The 15620-nt window shown below is 37.3% G+C and overlaps 2 pseudogenes; both read right to left on the minus strand.

Annotated features, from left to right (window-relative positions):
- Window positions 1-1835: 1835 nt before the first annotated feature.
- Window positions 1836-3019, minus strand: LOC120187498 (annotated as a pseudogene).
- Window positions 3020-3551: 532 nt separating this feature from the next.
- On the minus strand, window positions 3552-5684 carry LOC120187664 (annotated as a pseudogene).
- Window positions 5685-15620: the final 9936 nt, after the last annotated feature.

Below are 15620 nucleotides of genomic sequence, written 5' to 3' on the forward strand. Positions count from 1 at the left end.
GGGGGCGGCGAGACGAGCGTTTGGGGTGAGTCTTGGTTTTTCGGCCGCCGAGGCGGCGGTCGGAGCAACGAGGCCACCGGAGTGGCTGCCGGAAATCGCCCTAGAGAGAAGCCAGAGAGAATGAGAGTTCTCTCTTTTAGAGAGATGGAGCAAAGTTTGCAAATGGGGTGAGTGGCCGATTTCGGCCTAAAATACCCTTATATAATGCGCGTAAAACGGCGTCGTTTTGCTCAGGGACTTTCTGCGCAATTTCGTTCATGGGTAACTATGTATCCGCTCCCTGGAACCTGTAATGCTTACGTTGTAGTCACTGATATTAGTTTTTATTATTTTTAATTCTGACTTCAAATTTCAGGCGTATTTTATTTCAGTCACTAACAATTCCTTCTTTTCTATTTTTTGGATTAACGTTTTTCATTTATTTAACATTTTTTTTAATTTTTCTTTTCCCTTTTCTTTTGTATTATTTAACATTTATTTATTATCTTTTGTCTAACATTTCGATTGTTTTTTAGAAACTTCAGTCAATCAAAGTTAAGCTTTTCAAATCGAATAATTTTAATTTTAATTTTTAATTTTTGCAATTAAAGACAACCGAAAAATTAATTGGTACCGAAAGGGCGGTTCAAGGGTGCTAATCCTTCCTTGATCGTAACCGACTCCCGAACCCGACACGTTTCTGGTACAACGCAGATTAGGTAAGATGGTGTCCGACCCACCTAAAATCGTTTTAAAGTGGTCGGTGGCGACTCCAACCCACTCATTTCAAGTCGAAGCCCAAGTTCGGGGTCCAACCGAAAGACGGTTCCGACAATACCAAATATTCAACATTAAACGTACAGTTTCAAGCTTTCTAATTTTTATTTGATCTATGTAATTCTGAATATTTTAATAATATTTTTAATGTTATGGTTAAAGGTTTAATTAGTAAAAATTGCCTTAATACACTTTTCGATACTTAAACTGTATCTCAAATTAACGTTTGATACTTAAAGAATTTTTTTGTTAAAAATAAATGTTTAACATTTTTATGTTATCCTTTTAAGTGTTCAGGTCTAATTATTAAAAAAATTGATATTCAATCAAAATGCAATATGTGTCCTTTAATTTTTTTATATTTTCTTTAAATTTAAATATAAAATAATATATTTTAATTTTATTTACTTTAATGTATTTTTTTCTAAAATTACAAAAATAGTCCAACTATCGTATGTTTACTTTTCGGGTTGATTGGTACAGCCTTCAACACTGTTGTTAATGGTTTGGCAAAGCAAGGCATTGGTTGAGTTTTGAAAATTATAGTATGGTCTGTCTTAGGTGCCTACCTTTCGGGTTGTATGTTTACTTCTTTTTTTTTTAGTCTGTTTGGTTGGTTTTGTTTGGCTTAAGCTGTATCGGACTCCTTCATTTTTATATAATTATATTTTGAGGTATTCTTTTATTTTTTCCACTGACGATCGAGGTATCTATGTACATCGAGGGTTATGAAAGGGATTTTTAGCGAGACCTCTAATTCCTATAAACAAAAATATTATAACGATCAACAATAATTTTCATAGGTCAAGGGTCACATTTTTTAAAATCATTCTTCATAAGATGAATAAATGTAATGGAATGGCTTGATCTCAAGTTTCGGAAGCAAGCATAAGCTTCATAAGGTTGGGTCGGGTACTACCACAACAACAAATTAATAAGAACCATCTCTATTTGAAGCCAATTTGGCAAAGAAATTGGATCTCTAGAACAGTATGAATTGGAATGAAAAGTTCATACGATGATTTTACAAAGAAAATTACAGTAATATGGTACACAAACCTGTAATTTGTAAGCCAAAGAAACTTGACTGATTGTATGGTGGTGTTCAATTTAAAGGGGAGGGTGTTCCAGAAATCCTTTCATCTTCCAGAAGTGCACAAGGGTCTATGAATTGGGGTGGTGAAACAGGTGTCTTACTTCCATCATGAATGAACGACGACCCGAAATACTACAATGTAAATTTATCAGAATTCGGATCCAACTCTAACGATAACTAACACACCCAAAGCAACATTTTTAATGGAAAGGGGACTCACAAGGTAGAGAGCAGAGAAGAATGCGATTGTTGAAAGGATCAAAGGCCAAAACCCAAGGAAGAAAGTTCCTCCTAGGGTTAGCAACAGTTTAGCCCGAGGAACCAGCCCCTGAACCATGAAATAAATTACTTAATCAATCGGGGATGTACTAAAGGAAGGCGGTGATTACTCTCTAAAATTTTATAAATACACTCCTGACAGAAAATTATGTGTCGGTACGAGCCTCAAGAATATTAGGAGTACAAACAATGTAAAAATCATTATATAAAATGTATCAACCTCAAGAATATTAGTTAGGAGTGCAAAATCATGATATGAAAATGTATGAACCTCAAGGCCTTCTCTGTTCAAATCCATGGAGCGCTGCCTTTGATTACATAAGCTTTTCTCATAATCAGTAGAGAGCATTAGTTGCGGAGAAACTGGTGGTTTCTTCCCCAATTTTGATTTCATAATTGGCTTTTTTGGCATCCTCCAGCAGTGAGGCGGGCGTCATCCCCCTCCTCTTCAACTCCTTCATAAACAGCGACTCTGGGGGCTCTTCACCTACTCAACAAACAAATCTAAGCAAAAACTAACAATCCCCATTCCAAATGTTTCATCTTTTTCCACTGTATTCTCCTTCATTATCTCAAAGCTTTTCAATTGTTTTTTTTTGAAAGAAACCAGAATAAAATATGCAATTAAAAAGCTTTAGAAGTTCAAGAAAATACCATTGGTTTTGTTGTCACCTTCTTGAGTGGAACAATAAATTCTAGATCTTTGGGCACGCAAGCTTCTTCTACAAGTATTGAAGTTGAGAATCTTCCCCCTCAAATGAAAACTCGAAATGGAACAGAAAACGGGGCTTATCATCTGTACAGAAGCCATCCTATTTTCCCTTTGTTTCTCAGCATTAAACTTGTTAAAAAGAAAGTGGAATTTTCGGGTTTTTGTTGTTCTTTTAAGAAGTTGGAATTTAATTGAGTTTTAACAGTTTTTGACAGGTGGGAGTGCTTTCAGTTGCTAATATGCACGGAGAGAGAGGTGGTTTGTTGAATTTTGTGGCTATCAGTTGTGGTTTCTGAATATTCATGAAGTACGACCCACTCCACACAATCTTCAAAAAATATTCAGAAATTCTAAAACCATCCCTTTGTAACATCAAATAATCTATTTTTATATCATTTTTTCTCCAACGCCACTCAATCGCATGCTGAAAAATGACCAGAGTCGAGTATTAAGTTGGATTCAATTTACAAGTTCGAGTTTAAAATTATTAAACTTGATTTTAAAATCAAAACTGAAATTCAACTTGATTTGATTTTTTAAGTTCAATTCGAATTTAAAAAAATTGAAGCTCAAGCTCAAAAAACTTGAAATCGAAACATACTCAGACTTAATTCGATTAAAGCTCAAACTTAAATCCAAACTCAGACTTAGTTCCATTTATGCAACACAAATGTATCTTTGTGACAGAATAAAATGGCTAAAGTAAAGCTAGTGAGGATAAGTACCCATTTCCACAGCACAATTGCAGATCTGCTCGGCAATGCGATCGGGCAACGACACTCTGAGTGGGGGCCGGTGAAGAATACTTTGTCGGTTTTCCTCCCTACTCCATAGTTCCATTCGACTACTAGCCATCTGCAAGACAGAAAGAGCCTTCTGCCCATACAGTCCAATAGCTGACTCACCGGATAACATTAAGGCGTCTGCATATTGCCGAACTGCTTCAGAAACATCTGCAACCTGAATACAACACAGAAGGACATATTACAAAGAAATTCAGCTACATGCCAGTTTCCTAAGATGTTTTTCTTATAACCAAATATCAACAATAAAATCGACTTAGAATGTGATATTACCTCGGCTCGTGTTGGGGTCGGGTATTCAACCATCGACTCAAGAAGTTGAGAAGCTACAATAACCGGCTTGTTAAGTTTTCGGCAGACACGAGTTATTTCCTCTTGAACTGTTGGAATCTGTTCATAAGGGATTTCAACTCCGAGGTCACCTCGAGCCACCATGATACCATCACAAGCCTCTACAATCTCTTCCAAATTCTGTAGCGATTCCAAGCTCTCAATCTTTGCCAATACCCTTGTCGATCTGCACCACGGAAAAAAAATTCTGTTATCATGAACTTCGAAAAGCGTATAGAATAAAAGACTTTTACCTGGAAAAAAAATACCAGAGACATGGTAATAAACAGACCACAATGATCACTGAAAACGTTTACCTGGATGACCTCATGTATAGATAGTTCTTCAACTGCCTGACAGAATCAGCATCATTGACGAAAGAGAGGGCGATAAAGTCGACACCTTCGGAAACTCCAAACTCAATGTCAGCCCAATCCTGTAGATTTGATGATATACGATATATGTTTACGAGTACTAGAAAGGAATATATTGCTTTTGATACCAATGAAGTTGGATTGGCTAAATTGAAGCAAAGCATTATGTCCACACCAATTCAATGACTCAAAAGTGACAACACTATCTGCTATGGTATCTAAGAACTATTCCAAAATCAAGCCTGCAAACCAATAATAATGAATTGAACCTTTTTCGATAGAGTAGGAAGCTCAGAATTCCTTGCTACAAGCTTTCCATCTCTCCAAAAGCTAAATTTGGCACGAGGAAGAAACAGACCGGAGTCCGAACACTGACAACACAGATCATTTCCAACTTTCTCAATTACTTCAAAACTAGCCATTCCACCATCAATGACAAGCACATCACCTACTTCAATACCTGCCATCCATACAACATAAGAATTAATCTTAAATAAGAAGCTCACCATTAATTGATCTTGGCACCAATCGAAAGTACCTTCCGAAAAACCATCATAGCTTGCTTGAACTGTAAATGGAGGGTAATCCTCAAGCTTCTGAGTAGTAAATAACCAGAAGGAACCTTCCTGGAATACCAACAAGAAATCAAAAGGACTCCAAATATTCATGTAAACTGCACAAACCATAATGGAAAATAAAAGAATTTGGGGGGTGAAAAGGTATACCTCTGCTTTGACAGAAGAAGGAGCACCATGATCGAGCACATGGATCTGACTACCTTCCGTGTCGATCATGATTGAAACACAGAAACCCTTTTCTTGATTCAACTTTTTGATCTTCTTAATCAAATCAAGGTGCCAATCCCGTGTGTTGTGACATGTTAAGCCTGGCCACATTCATTCCACCCAATGCCAGCTTCTCCAAATCCTCCGGTGAAGAACAAGCCGGCCCTATGGTGCAAACAAGCTTTGTTTTCCTCGTCCCCAAGAAACCCTTTTCTCTCAACTCCCCCTCTGATACTGAATCCAAACCCAATTCTTGTTTTGCTTTCTTTGCTTGCTCTAAACCACCGATCTGCACTGCTGCTGCTTTGACTTCAACCCTAAACTTGCCCTTCATTTTACCTCCACTGCCGATGGTCCTCCGAGATACAACCTTTGCTCCTGGAACTTCACTTTTCAGACCGAATTGTGTGACCCTGTTGGTTAAAAGACTGCGACAAAGAACTGAATTGCTGGTCACTGATGCCATGGCTTGAAATGACAAAAACCAAGATCGATAACAGTAATTCCAATGGATATGTAAATTAAAGCTAGATCAATGTAGCATCAAAAATTGGTTAGTTGGATTCTAAAGACGTGGAAATCACCGGTGAGTGGTTATTGGTTTTGTTTTATTTCATTGAAATCTCAGATGAAATATAGCGGACTTTACAAAGGCGAATATTTCAACTTTCAAAACAGGAAATGGTATAATTTAATGAAAGAGACGCGACAAAAGAAAAAACAGATGACTGTTAAATTATTTGAGAAAAGAAAAGAAAAGAGTGCTTGGCAATAGCAATAGCAGCAGACGAAAACTCAACGGTCAACTACCATGTGAAAGGGCCCTAACGGCGCAACACATGTAGTCACTTTTCTGCAGAGAAAGTTGGGTAAAGCTACTGAAGCATCGGGCTTTGGTGATCGGCTCGGCTCTTTTTATCGTTTAATAAAAGGATATAATCATGAACCCACTTAAAATGTTTCATCTTAATCACAATATCACATTTTTGTTAGCTGTCATAATAAGACATTACTCTTAGCTATTTACAAGAGATTTAGAAAACAGTAAGAAAAAAGTTCAAAAAAATCACATTTTGTTAAGATTACAGACAACAAAGTTATACAGTTAACTGATTCAACATTTTGAGCCAAAATTCATGAGTCATTTACGTTCTAAAAAAATACCAATAGCCCGCTAATGATCTGACTTTTTATATCTTTAATTTAACTTATTTGGGCTAAAGATCAAAAGAAATATAGGGGGGAAAAGGTTAATCCTTGGTTCTGATTGTAGAAGGGCATTTCACAAAGTAATAATCATGATTTTGAGGGGGGCTGATTTCCCCTCTTTGCTTTTTCTGTTGCAAATAATATATGGACAGTTACCTACGGCAGCAAACATGAAGTGAAATAATGATTGTCGGAACCATCTTTCGGGTGAGTCTGAAATTAAACTTTGACTTGAATAAAATAGATTGGAGTCGCCACTGATATTTTATTTTAAAATAAATGGGTAGATCGAATACCTTATTTCTTACCTGACATGTCTTACCAAAGATGTGTCGGATTCGGGAGTCGGTTACAGTCAAGGAAGGGTTAGCACCCTTGAACTGCCCTTTCGGTACTACTTAATTTCCAGTTGTCTTAAATTAAGAAAATTGTAACTTTAAATGAAAAGTTAAAATAACGATCTAAATTACTTACTTATGAAAGTTTTAAAAATGCACCCTTAAGAAGATTAAAAAGCGTGTTAGATAGGGAAAAATGAAAATAAATAAAACAAAGAAAGTAAAAAAAACAAATGAAATAAAGAAAATAAAAAAGATACAGAAAATAAAAAAATAAAGTAAAGATAAAAAATGAATAAAATAAAGATAAAAAATGAATAAAATAAATAAAATAAATATAATGAAATGATAATAATAATATATACATTATAAATAAAAAAATAAGAAGAAAATAAAAATAAATAAATACATAAAACAAATATAAAGGAGATAAAATAAATAAGATGAAGATAAAGAATAAAAATAAAAAGAAAATAAAAGAAAATAAACAAAACAAAATAAAATGTATAAATGTATAAAAATAAGTAGAATAGAATAATAATAATAATAATAATAAAAATATTAATAAAAGAGTAATAAAAAGAAAGAGAAAGTAAAAATAAAAGAGTATAAGAATAATAATAAATAAATAAATAATATATATATATATATAAAACCAAATAGATAATAATAAATAAATAAATAATAACAATAACAAAATGATTAAATTGAAAAGAAAATAAAATAATAAGCCAAATTTAAAAGGAAACCGAAGTTAAAATCGAATTTAAGGGCTAAATTAAAGCTCTAAAAAATGGGGGGACCAAAATTGTAATTCCCCCCTTTCATCTAAAAAAACACGCGGGTCGTGTACGAGTATGGGTCGGGTCGACGAGCATCTATGGGTTGGGTATAAAGCCCAACCCTCTAAACACCATTTCATAATTCTTATTCCCTCACTCAAGATCAAACACGCCAATACCCAAATCCTCTACCCATGTTCATCGTATTCTTCATGCACGATGAACAACCACTGCGATGCCCAGATTTCGGCAGTTCGTCGTTCATCGACGGTAGAACCCCAAAAAATTGCTTTTTCGAAAGCTCTCATCCTCTACTTTCAAAATCCAAACTTGGTTTTTTTAAAAACATGCCTCGGGAAGCTAGATTTAAAAAATAGATCTCGAAGAGCCCTTCCCGATCATCGGCGTTTTGGGTATTTTCAAGTCGAAAGTGACATGCAAGAAAAAAAAACAACACGTGGTAAAAATCTCACCTTTTTATTTTCTTCGAAAATGGTACAAAATGCTTCGAATGCGTGTTACATGAGTATTTATAAGTTAATTTCCTATTTTTGGATTGTTTCAAGCGTTTGATTTCGAGTAAAACTCGGTTTGTTGGAGTCATATTAACACACGTCCATTGTGTTTGTTGAGCGAAATGGTCGGCGTACATGAGGCGTGGAGCGTATTCGACGGGGGGCTGTTGCGAATAGAGAGGTGCGGCGCTTGGAGAGAAACGTTTGGAAGTAAAGTGGGTTAGGGTTTTAAAACCCTAACATGTTCAGATCTGGGCCGGTTCGGGTCGTGGGTCCCAATTTGGTTCGGACTGCTCCACTGGGTCCTGCTGGGTCGTATGTTGGCTACTGTTGGGCCACTTGGGCTGCTAGGTGTTATTTGTGTAATGGGCCCTGTAAAAACAAAATACATGTAAATATTATTATATAATATAGTTTGTAATTATACAATATAATAATATTAATCGGTCGAAATTACGTGTCTTCAACTGCCACTCTTTGCTCATTATCATGTAACAAGAATAGAGCAAAGATTAAAAGACACAAATTTCGTTCATATCGAATGTCATCTGTTGTAGAGTTGAAATCCGATATTAAGATTGGTTTGTCAGTTTGGATTAAATCATGAAATGACTCCCTCGTCGTGAGGTTGAGTCGAACTAAAAAATTCTGAGCACGATATCCTTCATCGTGAAGTTGAAATCGAACTCAAAGCTTTGACAAGTAGCTCCTGGATCGTCTTCTAGCTCAAGATACTTCGTCGTGAAGATGAAACTTGACCTAAAGACTTCGGTGTTGTTGTGTTACAGATGACTCATTCGTCGTGAAGTTGGGTCAATCTTTAGGGTACGATATCTTTCGTTGTGAAGTTGAAATCGTAGATGGCTCCTTCACTGTGAAGTTGAGCCTTAAATTAGATATCATTCGTTGTGAAATTGAAATCCAATCTTGTGTAAGTTGCGTTGTTTCAAGTCCAATATCCTTCGTTGTGAAGTTGAAATTGACTCTAAAATGAAACTGGAAAGCTCATTCGCTGTGAAGTTGAGCTTTGAATTAGATATCCTTCGTCGTGAAGTTGAAATCCAATCTTAAGTTGTATGCTACTTGTGGGCACGATATCCTTCATCGTGAAGTTGAAATAGTGGATAGCCCATTCGTTGTGAAGTTGAGCCTTGAATTGGATATACTTTGTCGTGATGTTGAAATCCAATATAAAGATGAATGTTGCTGGTGGGCACGATATCATTTGTCGTGAAGTTGAAATCGTAGATTACCCCTTCGTTGTGAAGTTGAGACTTGAATTGAATATCCTTCATCGTGAAGTTGAAATCCAATCTTGAGTTGTATGCTGCTTGTGGGCACGACATCCTTCGTCTTGAAGTTGAAATCGTGGATGGCCACTTCGTTGTGAAGTTGAGCCTTGAATTGGATATCCTTCATCGTGAAGTTAAAATCCAATCTAAAGATGAATGTTACTGGTGGGCACGATATCCTTCGTCGTGAAGTTGAAATTGTGGATGTCCCTTTCGTTTTAAAGTTGAGCCTCGAATTGAATATCCTTCGTCGTGAAGTTGAAATCCAATCTAAGGATGGATGTTGCTTCGAGTCCAATATCCTTTGCTGTGAAGTTGAAATTGACTATAGCTAGAACCTGAAAAGTTATGCATATATGTGATGCTATGGATGCAACGCTCTTAGGTATGCCTAAAATGCATATGCAACATATGTTATTTTGGGCTCTGGAGAGAAATCTCAATCTCCGGTTGCCTGTCCTGTTGACTATTGATTCTGGAATCTTGAAGTTCAGATTCCCTATCTTGAATTCTTCAAATGTTTACATCTGATGTGCAGAGTTTACTTTTTCCTTGATTTGGGAAATGCTTCTCAACCATCTCAAGTTTGTACATGAACCTTGATCGGATTCCGAGTACCTGTACTTTTCAAAGAGTCTTTGTACAGTAATATGCAATTATCTTTTGCAGAAGTAAATAAATCATTAGGTTTAAATTCAACCCAAGATGCTCAAAGGGAATTGATTTAGAGAAAATAATGTCTTTATTTATAAGGGAAAAAGAACAAATAATACATGACAAACATTCTGGAAAATTAATACATGATAAAGTGTGAATGAATGTCTTAGATCTCGATAATATGGGCATTATTGAACTGACAAGTCGTTAAGTGACCTTGAACATAGCCTTTGCCAAGGGATCTTCGAAAATACGACAATGTTCAAGAGATTGCAACCTTTCTCCGACTCGTTAAGTCTGTAGAAGATTTAGATCCCGAGATGTTTTCCAATGTATTGAATAAATATCCAAATCGCCCTTTCGGGTTTTCAACTTAGACCCATCCTTGGTTTCAAGACGCCATTTGCGGGTTTTCATCTTGAACCCACCTTATTTTTTTTGTTTTCTTTGTTCTTTCTCTTTTTTTTCAATTTAGGGTGCCCTTTTGGGTTTTCACCCTAAATATTTTTTCTCTTTTTTGTTCTTTTCTTTTCTTTTTTCTTTTTATTCTTCGACTTAGGACGCCCTCTCGAGTTTTCATCCTAAGTGAAGTATTTCTTGACTGCATCTGAATTGACGGGATTTGGCAATTCTGGTATGTCCATTTCAGCCAAGACAAGTACTCATCCGGAGAAGGCCTTTTTCAAGACATAAGGTCCTTCCCAATTTGACATCCATTTTCCTTTGAAATCTTTATGAATGGGCCAAATTCTCTTTAGCACCAAATCTTTTTCACGGAATATTCTCGGTCGCACCTTCTTGTCATGTGCTCGAATCATTCATTTATGATAGATCTGACCATGATGAATGACTTTCAATCTCTTTTCATCTATCAGGTTCAGCTGATCATATCAGGATTGCACCTATTCTGCATCATCCAGTTTGACTTCTGTCAAGAACCGTAGTGATGAAATCTATACTTAAATGGGCAGCGCTGCTTCCATTCCATAAGCTAATGAAAATGGAGTTACCCCAGTCGAGGTTCATACCGAAGTTTGGTAATCAAACAAAGAAAAAGGAAATTTCTCATACCAGTCTTTGTAAGTCTCAGTTGTTTTTTTCCACTATATTCTTGATGTTTTTGTTTGCTGCTTCTACTGCTCTGTTCATCTTTGGTCTATAAGCAGTAGAGTTGTGATGCTTTATGTTGAACAGTTTACAAGCAACATCCATCATCTTGTTGTTCAAGTTTCTAGCATTATCAGTAATGATCCTTTCAGGTAGACCATATCGACATATGATCTCTTTCTTAAAAAACTTGCAAATAGTGGACTGAGTGACACTGGCATATGATGCAGCTTCTACCCATTTTGTGAAATAATCAATTGCCAAGAGGATGAACCGATGGCCATTCGAAGCCTTCGGATGTATTTGCCCAATAACATCCATGCCCCACATAGAGAAAGGCCATGGTGACGTCATCACATGAAGTGGATGAGGTGGAACATTTATTTTATCTCCGTAAATTTGATATTTATGACATCTTCTAGCATAGTTGATGCAGTCACTTTTCAGTGTTTACAAAAAATATTTGTATCTCATTATTTGTCTTGACATCATATGTCCATTAGCATGTGTTCCACAAACTCCGTCATGTACTTCTTCCACTATCATTTTTGCCTCTTCTGCATCGACACACCTTAACAAGACTTGATCATGGCTTTTATTGTACAAGACCTCCCTATCAAGGACATATCCAGTTGTCATCCTTCTAATGGTTCTTTTATCAGTTTCGGTGGCTCCCTCTGGATAACTCCGATTATTGATGTATTACAAAATGTCATGGTACCAAATCTTAGTGTCTTTCACTTCCTCGATTTGGTGACAATGAGCCAGGTACTCATACGACTTCATGTCAATTGGCATCATTTTAGACTCCCCATCTGCCTTGAATGCGGCTGCCAAGGTAGCTAAAGCATCAACCATTTTATTTTCTTCTCTTGGCACATAGTGGAATGTTACTTCATCGAACTCTTCGAGCAGATCCAGTATTAGCTTCCGGTACTCCATCAACTTTACATCCTTGGTTTCCCATTCTCCACGGAGCTGATAAATTACTAAGGCTGAATCTCCATATACTCGCAAGGTCTTTATATTTTGCCCCAGTACTGCTCGAATCCCCAAAGCACAAGCCTTGTATTCTACCATGTTGTTGATGCAATCGAAATTCAGCTTGGTAGTAAATGGGTAATGATTCACTTCTGGGGAGATCAGTATTGTCCCGATGCCATGTCCTAATGCATTTGATGCACCATCAAAATGCTTTTTCCAGGAACTGTCTGTTGAAGTATTTGCCTCTTCTAAGGTGATAGCCATCAAGTCTTCGTCTGGGAAGTCAAAGCTCAGTGGCTCATAATTTTCATCGGTTCTGCTTGCCAAGAAATCCGATATGACACTTCCTTTTATGGCTTTCTGGCTCACATACTCGATGTCAAATTCAGACAACAGTATCTACCATCGGGCTAACCTTCCCGAGAGAACAGGTATACCCATCATGTACTTTAGGGTATCTAACTTGGAAATCAACCAAGTGGTGTGATACAACATGTATTGTCAGAGTCTTTTTGTAGCCCAGACTAAAGCACAACAAACTTTTTCGATAAGAGGATACTGACCTCGCAATCGGTGAACTTCTTGCTCAAGTAGTATATTACTCTTTCCTTTCTTCTGGACTCGTCATGTTGATCTAGGACACACCTCATTGAGTTATTGAATATGGAGAGATACAAGAACAGAGGTTTTCCCAGGTTAGGGGACATCAGGATAAGTGTGTGAGATAAATACTCCTTTACTTTCTCAAATGTAATCTGACAGTTTTCGTCCCAAGCTCTAGGGTTGTTCTTTCGAAGAAGGCGAAAGATCGGGTCACATTTATCTGTTAATTGAGATATGAACCGTGCTATGTTGTTCAATCTTCCCAGAAAACGTCAGACCTCTTTTTGTGTTCATGGACGAGGTAGGTTTTGGGTGGCCTTAACTTTATTGGGATTAACCTCAATGCATTTCTTGCTGACCACGAAGCCTAACAGTTTCCCAGATATTACCCCGAAGGTGCACTTACTAGGGTTTAGTCTTATTTGGAACTTTCTTAACCTCTGGAAGAGCTTCCTCAGATTCTCGACATGTTCATTTTCAGTTTGTACCTTGACAATCATGTCGTCAATATAAACCTCAATTTGTATGCATCATATCATGGAATAGGGTCACTATATCTCTCTTATATGTTGCCCATCATTCTTCAATCCGAAAGGCATCACTTTGTAATAGAAAGTTCTCCATATTGTGAAAAATGTGGTTTTCTCCATGTCTTCGGGATGCATTTTGATATGATTATACCCTAAAAATCCGTCCATGAATGAGAAGAAAGCGTTCTCGGCTGTATTATCCACCAAAGTGCCTATGTATGGTAGAGGAAAGTTGTCTTTGGGACTTGCCTTGTTAAGGTCCTGATAATCGACACACATGCGAACCTTTCCATCTTTCTTCGAAACCGACATTATGTTGGCCACCCACTCCGGATACTTGGCCACTTGGAAGAACCCAACAACGAATTGCTTCTTGACTTCTTCTTTGATTTTAAGGAGCATCTCAGGTCATATTCTCCTCAGCTTTTGCTACACGGGTTTGTATTCTAGTTTGATAGACAGTTTATGGACTACCATATCCGTGTCTAGTCCCGGGATGTCTTGGTACGACCAAGCGAACACATCTCTGTATTCCTAAAGTAAGACTATCAAGTTTTGCCTCTCTTCAGCTAAAAGGGTTGCCTCCTTTCTATCTTCTTCAGTGCCCAGATTCAAGATTTTGATATTCTCCTCACGTGGTAATATTTGTTTTTCTTCTATTTCTACCATTCTCAACAACTCGGTAGGTAAGTTGCACTCATCTTCATTGTCGAATTCATCAAATTCCCCAAGACAAATGGTTGATTCAAAATCCACCTCCGGATCAGGATCATCAGTGCATGCTTTATCGTTAGCTGGGAACCTGAAAGAAAAGAAAATGTGTATGCGTGAGAGGAAATATCCCACACAGAACAATCAAAGAATTAAATTTGAAAGAGAATGAAATGGAGTACTGAAATGAAGAAAATAGAAAATGAATTCAAAAGAAACGAAATAAGAAAACTTGTTTACCATGGAGAAAAAGAATGCATCCTTTATTGAATTTAAACTACAATGTTAATTCACCCTTACATAAGATCACCTATTACCCCGGGTATAGGCAAATAAAGATAGTTCAAATATTACTCTGAAAGACTCTTGTAAACCACATATAGTTCTTCCACCGACCAGTTTCTAGGCATAAACCTAGGTGGAAGAGGGTAGATTTCGGATCTATCCGTATCTTCATCATTTCCTGTGGTCACGACATTGATACTCAGATCTTTCAGAGCCGCTTCTAAATCTGATGATGTGGTCTCAAACACATAACCACCTGACTTGAATATATTGTAAAGAGACAGGAATATCATGGGCTCCCATCGAAACTCGCTTCCAGTTAACATGGCTAGTTTTCTTTCCCGATTCTTCTGGATTTCCTTCATCTTTTCCTGATGGCCGGGCTGAAAACCAAGCCCAAACTGATCGAATTTTAAAATAAGGACTGGATTAATCATTCCTTGTAGTTGCTTCCCAAACCCTCTTCCTATCTTGGCACCTTATCCCAGGGTTTACTTGATCTCTATCTTGGTGTATTTAGAGATTCAGGGTTTAGAAATCTTCTTTTCTTCTGCCACTGCATTCATAAATTCCAAGAAGCGGAATGAACATTCTACCGTTTCCTCATCTACCTCGATGTACGGAGCATCCGAGGTCACACTTGCCACGATATCTTCTTCAGCGTTTATAATCACTAGGGCTTCGTCGATAACAAACTTGACATTTTGATGCAGCGTGGATGGTACTGTACTAGCTTGATGAATCCAAGGCCTTCCCAAAATACAATTGTAGGAAGACATGATATCCATCACTAGAAACTCAACATTATAAGTGGCAGGTCCGATGGTCAACGACACCTAGATCTAGCCAATTACCTCTCTTTTGGTCCCGTCAAATGCTCGGACCACGTTCTGGAAGGTTCTCATATAAGAGGTATCTATTGGCAGCCTCTTTATGTGACTAAAGGCATCATGTTCAGGGCTGAGCCATTATTGATTAAAACACTTGGTAAAGCGTGCCCCTTACAATAGGTAGTGATGTGTAATGCCTTTGTTCGGCCTCTCCCTCTAGATGGAATCTCGTCATCTGAGAATGAGATGAGATTATCAGCTTGAATATTATTTACCAGTCGGTCCATCTTGTTGACTGGTATGTTTTGTGGCACGGACGTTTAATTCAGGACTTTCAACAGTGCCTCTCGGTGTGCCTTCGAGTTTAATAGCAGTGCCAAAATTGAGGTACGTGTCGGTAGGCTATGTAGTTGTTCCACAATGCCATATTCGTTATTCTTTAGAAATTTGAGGAACTCTTTGGCTTCTTCCTCCTTTACGGGCTCGTTGATAGTCAGCACGTCTTCCTTGAAGGGTTCAAGTGGTCTATGCCCCACTTTGCTATCAACTTCTTTCGAAGTACTCACCTGACATTCGTACTTCCATGGCACTTGTTGATTGTCCTTGTATTAAAAATGTCAGGGTGCTGTGATCACCACCTTG

This window comes from Hibiscus syriacus, unplaced genomic scaffold (assembly GCF_006381635.1).
Source record: "Hibiscus syriacus cultivar Baekdansim isolate YM2019G1 unplaced genomic scaffold, ASM638163v2 tig00113725_pilon, whole genome shotgun sequence".
Classification (NCBI taxonomy): domain Eukaryota; kingdom Viridiplantae; phylum Streptophyta; class Magnoliopsida; order Malvales; family Malvaceae; genus Hibiscus; species Hibiscus syriacus.